The following is a 7,561-nucleotide window of genomic DNA, read 5'->3' as shown; positions in this document are numbered from 1 at the left end:
TATTTGTCCATACACATATTTAAATTACCATCACATTTAATGTTATGGTCCATACACATATTTAAGATGTTATTGGTCAATCAATATAACGTGTCCATACTCTTTAACAGATGTTTACAGTTTTGAGTTTTGTCCATACACATATTTCAACAGATGTTTTGGTCACATACACCATTTAACAGATGTTTATTGGTCCATAACATATTTAAAGATTTAGGTATACTATTTAACAGTGGTTGTCAATACACATATTTAACAGATGTTATTGGTCTCCATATTTACAGATATTTGGCCATATTTAACAGATGTTATTGGTCCATATCAACATATTTACAGATGTTTTGGTCCATATTTAACAGAGATGTTATGGTCTACATACACATGATTTAAGCAGATGTTATTGGTTACTACACATCATTTAACAGATGTTATGTGGCATACACTATTTAACAGATTATTTTTGGTCATATTTTAAGCAGATGTTATTGGTCATAACACTATTTAACCAGATGTTTATTGGTCCAATACCATTTAGGGGTAGAGGGTAGAGGGTAGGGGTTAGGGGGGTGGGGTTAGGGGGTAGAGGTTAGGGGTTAGAGGGTAGGGGTTGGGGGTAGAGGGTAGGGGTTAGGGTTAGAGGTTAGGGGTTAGGTTTAGGGGTTTAGAGGGTAGGGATAACGGGGGTAGAGGGTTGGGGTTAGAAGGGTAGGGGTTAGAGGGTAGGGGTAGGGGGTCAGAGGGTAGGGGTTAGAGGTTAGGGGGTAGAGGTTAAGAGGGTAGGCGGTTAGAGGTAGGGGAGTGGTTGAGGTAGGGGTTATGAGGGTTAGGCGGTAGGTGGTTAGTGGTTAAGAGAGGTAGGGTTGAGGTGTTGGGGTTTAGAGGTTAGAGGGTAGGGGTTAGGGGGTAGAGGTTAGAGGTAGGGTTAGGTTAGGGGGTAGAGGGTAGGGGTTAGGGGTTAGTGTGTAGGGGGGTGGTAGAGTAGGGGGTAGAGGGTAGGGGTTAGGGGGTAGAGGTTAGAGGGTAGGGGTTAGAGGTTAGAGGGTAGGGCGTTAGGGTCTTCCTGGTGCAGATAGGCAGGAACCAGAGTCCCCTCTTGTTGTTCAAACCCTGCTGTAGGTTTTTCTGAACCCCACATTGAACCATTACGAGTCTGGTCCCTGGTAGTGAAGACTGAGCAGAGAAGCCTCTGGAAGAGAGGAAGAGGGAGGGGGAGAGGGAGGGAGAGGGAGAGGGCAGGAGGGGGGGGGAGAGGGTTGGAGGGGGAAGAGGACGGGAGGGGGAGAGAGGGGGGAGGGAGGGGGAGAGGGAGGGAGGGAGGGAACATCTGTTAAATATGTGTATGGACCAATAACATCTGTTAAATATGTGTATGTGACCAATAACATCTGTTAAATATGTGTATGGACCAATAACATTTGATTTGTTTTAATGCGTGTTTCCCAGCCAAGGAGACGACTGCTACTTTCCCGACTATGGATATTTAACCCCATTCTGTCTGTTTCCCAGCCAAGGAGACGGCCACTTCTTCCCCCTGAAGAGCCTGAGTGAGTCCTCAACCTCTCTATTAGCCAATGAGGAGAAATGGGATGAGGAAGAGGAGTCAGAGGACGACAACATAGGTAAGGAGGCCAATAGGACTGATTCTTAGATGAATATCTATCAGGGAAGAATATATGATGTGTTGGTGGTGTCCCTAATTTACTGCTAAGTTGCATGGTGGTTCAACCGTGGGCTGGGGACAATAAAAAGCCACTCAAATGTGCAGTTTTGTCAGACAACACAATGCCACAGATGTCTCAAGTTTTGAAGGAGTGTGCAATTGGCATGCTGACTGCAGGAATGTCTACCGAAGCTGTTGCCGAAGAATTTAATGTTAAGTTCTCTACCATAAGCCGCCTCATGTCATTTTAGAGAATTTGGCAGTATATCCAACCGGTCTCAAAACCGCAGACCACGTGTAGCCACACCAGCCCAGGACCTCCACATCCTGCGTTTTCACCTGTGAGATCGTCGGTGACCAGACACCCGGACAGATGAAGAAACTGAGTATTTCTGTCTGTAATAAAGTCCTTTTTGTGGGGAAAAACTCATTGTGATTGGCTGGGCCTGGCTCCCCAGTGGGTGGGCCTATGTCCTCCCAGGCCCACCCATGGCTGCGCCCCTGCCCAGTCATGTGAAATCCATAGATTAGGGCCTAATGAGTTTTTCACTTGATTGATTTCCTCATATGAACTGTAACTCAGTAAAATCGTTGAAATTGTTGCGTTTTATATATTTTTTTCTGTGTCAATTTGGTGGACAGATGTGGTATTGCATTAATTAATGTGATTTCTGAAGGATATAATATTGTCTGTCTGGGGAAGCGACACTGAACAGAAAAATCAAGGCAACATGTAAAGTGTTGGTCCCGTGTTTCATGAGCTGAAATAAAATGTTCCATATCCACCAAGCTTATTTCTCTAAAATTCTGGGCACAAATTTGTTTTACAACTCTGTTAGTGAGCATTTCTCCATGTCGCAAGGATCTGTACACAATTTCTGGAAGCTGAAAATGTCCCAGTTCCATGACCTACGTACTTACCAGCCATGTCACCCATTCAGCATGTTTGGGATGCTCGTGTCCCAGTTCCATGGCCTACGTACTTACCAGCCATGTCACCCATTCAGCATGTTTGGGATGCTCGTGTCCCAGTTCCATGACCTACGTACTTACCAGCCATGTCACCCATNCATGTTTGGGATGCTCGTGTCCCAGTTCCATGACCTACGTACTTACCAGCCATGTCACCCATTCAGCATGTTTGGGATGCTCGTGTCCCAGTTCCCGCCAATATCCAGCAACTTCACACAGCCATTGAAGAGGAGTGGGACAACATTCCACAGGCCACAATCAACAGCCTGTTCAACTCTATGCGAAGGAGATGTGTCACGCTGCATGAGGTGGTCACACCGAATAATGACTGGTTTTCTGATCCACTCCCCAACTTTTTTATTTATTTTATTTTAAAAGGTATCTGTGACCAACAGATGCATATCTCTATTCCCAGCCATGTGAAATCCATAGACTAGGGCCTAATGAATTTATTTTAAAAGACTGATTTCCTCATGAACTATAACTCAGTAAAATCTTGAAATTGTTGCATGTTGTGTTTTTTTTGGGGGGGGGGGGTTGAACTTTGAATTAAACAGTGTTCCTGTATGAATCTGTATTTTCCAGGTGGTGACAGGGACCCCTCTGTTACCGTAGAGATGGACGAAGAGGAGCAGGATCACGTTATGGACTTTATAAACGGTGCAGTGGGAGTCGTACCCTGAGGAGGAAGACGAACCTACCCTGTGGAGGAAGACAAACTGTGGGACCATCAGACACACGGAAGAACTCGACGTGCAGCCAAAACGTTTTTAGACATCATCTCGATATCATGTATAGTTTTCAGTTCACCATGGAGGAAGGACAATGTTAGGGGAACAGAAGTCAACCAGTACTATCCAGTATATCACATTACACGGTTGTTTTAAGAGAAATACCATGTCTAGCACTGTCTCCTTACTTCTGTTGTCTCCCTACCTCTCTGTATTTTTGTGTATCTTATATAGTACTAGGCTGCTAGCTAGCTTTTCATTTCTCGCCTGTTTTTTTGCCTGTATTTTGTAAATGTAAATAGCTTTGTGATTTACATCTTTAAATGAAAAGAGTTCTACAAATGTAATGTATTATCATTATTCCGTATGCAGGGTCCTTAAGGCCCAATCAGAATGGAGAAAGCCCATTAAAACCACATGTATTTGTTGCCATCCTAGGGCCATGCACCTGTCGTTCCTTTGTCTTGTAAAGATGCTGCCCTGCCCAAGTCAAATGTTATTTGTCACGTGCGCCGAATACAACAGGTGTAGACCTTACAGTGAAATGCTTACTTACAAGCCCTTAACCAACAGTGCAGTTTTTAATGAAAATAAATGTTAAAGTATTTACTAAAATAAACAAAATAGAAAATAAAAAAATAAAGAGCAACAATAACGAGGCTATATACAGGCATGTTATATAAGGTACCAGATCAGTGTGGAGCTATATTTCAGGGTTTTGTAATTGTGGGGCTATATATCAGTGCGTGAACCGGTAATAGAGTCAATGTGGGTGCATATACAGGGTAGTTGGTACAGAGTCATGTTAGCTATATACAGGGTTTGAACGGATATCATGAGTCATGTTGGCAAGGCTTATACAGGGGGTAATGGTACAGAGCAATTGTGGAGGCTGATAAAGGGGGTACCGTACGAAGTCGAGATGTGGAAGGCTATATCAAACAGGAGGGTTATCCGTACGAGTCATGTGAGGCTATATTACAGGGATTACGGTACAAGAGTCATTGTGAGCAAATTCTACCGGTATTAGGTACGAGAGGTCATGTGGAAAGGCTAATATACAAGGGGGTAAGGTAACAATGAGTAATGTGCCGGAGGCACAGTTAGATCAAGGGTAATGATGTACATGTAAGGAGAGAGTTATAAAGTATATGCATAGTAAATTCAGAGGTGGGGCAATTCGTAATAGTCAGGTGTCATTAATTAATATGTTCAGACAGTATATAGAAGCTTGGGGGTAGAGCTGTTAGAGAGCTTTGGACCTAGCTTGGCGCTTGTGTACGCTTGCGTGGCGAGTATGCAGAGGACCAGATCTAGATGATAGGGTGGCGGCAGTCTGTCCAAGTTTTTAGGGGCCTTCCTCTACAACGCGTGTTTTGAGGTCGGAGGCAGGTCTTGGCCAGTGATGTTAATGGCGTAATGCATACTCTCTGTAGTTGCTTGTGGTCGGAGGCCGAGCGAATTGGCATATGACAGGGCAGTGATTGCAACAGTCAGGGATGCCTCTGCGTTTGCAGTCTGTAGAAGCTTTTGAGGATTTCAGGAATCTGCCAAATATTTTTAAGTTCTTGAGGGGGATTATGGTTTTGTATGCCCTCTCTTTCACGACTGTTGTGTGTGCTTGGACATGATGTTCATTGGGGATGTGACCAGAATTTGAAGCTCCAACCTCTCTCCAGAGCGACCTAGTTCTACCTTAGCTGGTAGCGTCTTGGTTTGCATCCCAAATGATCTCTAGTACCATAGATGCTCTTTCATAATACTAGTGCTAAGCTGTAAATAGGGAATAGTGTGCCTTTGGGAATCAGGACTTGGGGAGGGTAAGGGCTTGTATGACAGGGCAGGGCCTTTGTCTGGCTAGATGCCAAGGGTGTATGGCGGGCTAAGGGCCTGTATAGGGACCGGCTAGAAGGGCCTTGTATGTGACGAGGGTAAGCTTGGTCTGGAACGGTAACGGCTTAGTCTGTGAGGGTAGGCTTGTTCTGATGGCTAGCCATTGTATGGGAATACTGACACGGCTTGTCTGGACCCGGAGCTATGAGTGATTGGCGGCTAAGGCTTGTCTGGATCGGTAAAGGCTTGTCTGGACGGGCTAAGGCCATTGTCTGGACGGCTAAGGGCCGTGGTCGGACGGCTAAGGGCTGTGTCTGGACGGGCAAGGGCCTTGCTGTGGACGGGCAGGGGCCTGTCTGGACGAGCGAAGGGTTGTCTGGACCGGGCAAGGGCTTGTAGGATCGAGCAGGGCCTTGCTCCTGGACGGGCTAAGGGCCATTTGTCTGGACCTGGTACGCTTGTCTGGACCGGCCAAGGGCATTAGTCTAGGACTGGGCCAAGGCTTGGTCATTGGACCGGCTAGTAGGGCCTCTGTCTGAGACCGGGCCAAGGCCATCTTGTCGGACGGCTAAGGAGCTCGTTCGTAGGACGGCTACAGGCCTTGTCTGGTACCTGGGCTAAGGGAATTTGTAATGGACGGGTCGAAGGCTAGTGTATGAACCGGGCTAAAGGGCTTGTCTGGAACCGGGCTAAGGGCACTTTGTGATGGACGGGATAAGGGCCTTAGTATGGACGAGCGAAGGGCCTGTCTGGACCGGGCAAGGGCCTTTGTCTGGACGGGCTTAGGGCTTGTATGGACGGGCTAAGAAGGGCTGTGATGGACCGGACAAAGGGCATTGTGCGGGCAAGGGCTTGTTGGACCTGGGCAAGGGCCTTGTCTGGACCAGGCAAGGCTTGGTGAATGGTATCGAGCCAAGGCTCTTGTCTGGACTGGGCTATAAGGGCCTTGTCTGGACGGGCTAAGGGATTGTCTTGGACCTGGCCAAAGGCTTGTCGGAAGGGCTAAGGGCCTGTCTGGACGGGCTAAGGGCCTTGTCTGACTGGGCAAGGGCATTGTCTGGACGGAGCTAGAGGGCTGGGACCGGCAAGAGGCTTGTCATGGACTGGGCTAAGAGGCTTGTTGGACCGGCTAAGGCATTGGTATGACAGGGCAGGCTGTCGTGGACAGGGCTATAGGGCCGTTGTGGACCCCGGTAAGTGGCTTGTATGGACGGGGCTAAGGCTGTATTGAGACCGGGCCTAGGGCATTGTTGGAACTGGGCCAAAGTGTTATAAAGTAGGTCTAGTGCAAGTTGTTCAAGCGTTATCAAGAGTGTGATGAGGATGAGGTACTGTGATGTAAATGTGTTCAAGAAGGAGAATGAATGGTCTGAGCTCGATCGGGATCAGGCTCTGTGACTGTAATAGATGTGTCTCTAGAAGGTCGACGCTGTCTTGATCGAGGGATCAGGATCCTGTGAATGGATGTGTTCAGAAAGTGCAGAAATTGACTGGTGCTGACTCTGGATCGATGGACAGGCTCTATTGAATGTAATGTGTTTTAAAGGCAGAACTGACTGGTTCTGATCGAGGATCAGGCTCCTATGAATGTTGATGTGTTGTAAAGGGCAACGGATGGCTGATTCTGTATGAGGATCGGCTCCTGTGAATGTTAACGTGTTAGAAGCAGACTGACTGATATGGTTGATCGAGGGATGCAGGCTTCTGGTATGTGTAGAGGCGAATGACTGGTCTGATAGAGATAGGCTCCTTGAAAGTGAATGGTTCTATGAGGCAGAACTGGACTGGTCTGATTGATCGAGAGCTCAGGCTCGCTATGAGTGAAGTGTTGTTCTAGAGGCAGAAACTGAATGGTCTGATCGAGATAGGCTCTATGAATGTAATGTATTCTAGAAGGCAGAACTGACTGGTGCTGGATGATCGAGTGAAGGTGCTGTGAATTAATGGTGTGTAGAAGGAGAACTGAATGACTCTGGTCAGATCGAGGATAGGCCTCGCTGTGATGCTGTTTGTAGAAGGCAGAACTGACCTAGGTAAGCACTCTACTCAGATGCATTGACACATGCGCCCTATATGTGTATTTCATTGGTTACATATTGATGAATTTTATTCAATGGATGTTAGTTAACTAAGACGAGCCATCTATGTAACAAGACAAACAAGTGTATTGTTAAGGAATTATTTTCATCTTATCAGCAAATGTTACTATTATGCGTCAATGTCATGTTACATACATAGCTGTGTATGTGACGTGAATGATTATGTTTAATATTGTGTGTAATGTACTGTGTGGGAGAGAGTGAAGAGAGAAGGGACTCATGGAGTTGAGATGATAAGTCTTCTTCCATGCGAAGGGTGTGTTGGT

At 46.4% G+C, this 7,561-nt stretch overlaps 1 non-coding gene across 1 annotated transcript; it reads left to right on the top strand.

Moving 5' to 3' along the window:
• Positions 1-1,502: 1,502 nt before the first annotated feature.
• On the top strand, positions 1,503-3,806 carry LOC112079177 (uncharacterized). The gene is made up of 2 exons (XR_011479093.1): positions 1,503-1,619; positions 3,218-3,806. It is a non-coding gene; the product is annotated as an uncharacterized protein (transcript).
• The last annotated feature ends 3,755 nt before the right edge of the window (positions 3,807-7,561 follow it).

Source organism: Salvelinus sp. IW2-2015, unplaced genomic scaffold (genome assembly GCF_002910315.2).
Source record: "Salvelinus sp. IW2-2015 unplaced genomic scaffold, ASM291031v2 Un_scaffold7116, whole genome shotgun sequence".
In the NCBI taxonomy this organism is placed as follows: domain Eukaryota; kingdom Metazoa; phylum Chordata; class Actinopteri; order Salmoniformes; family Salmonidae; genus Salvelinus; species Salvelinus sp. IW2-2015.
Note: the sequence above shows the minus strand (reverse complement) of the source record. Positions and strands in the feature narration are given on the sequence as shown.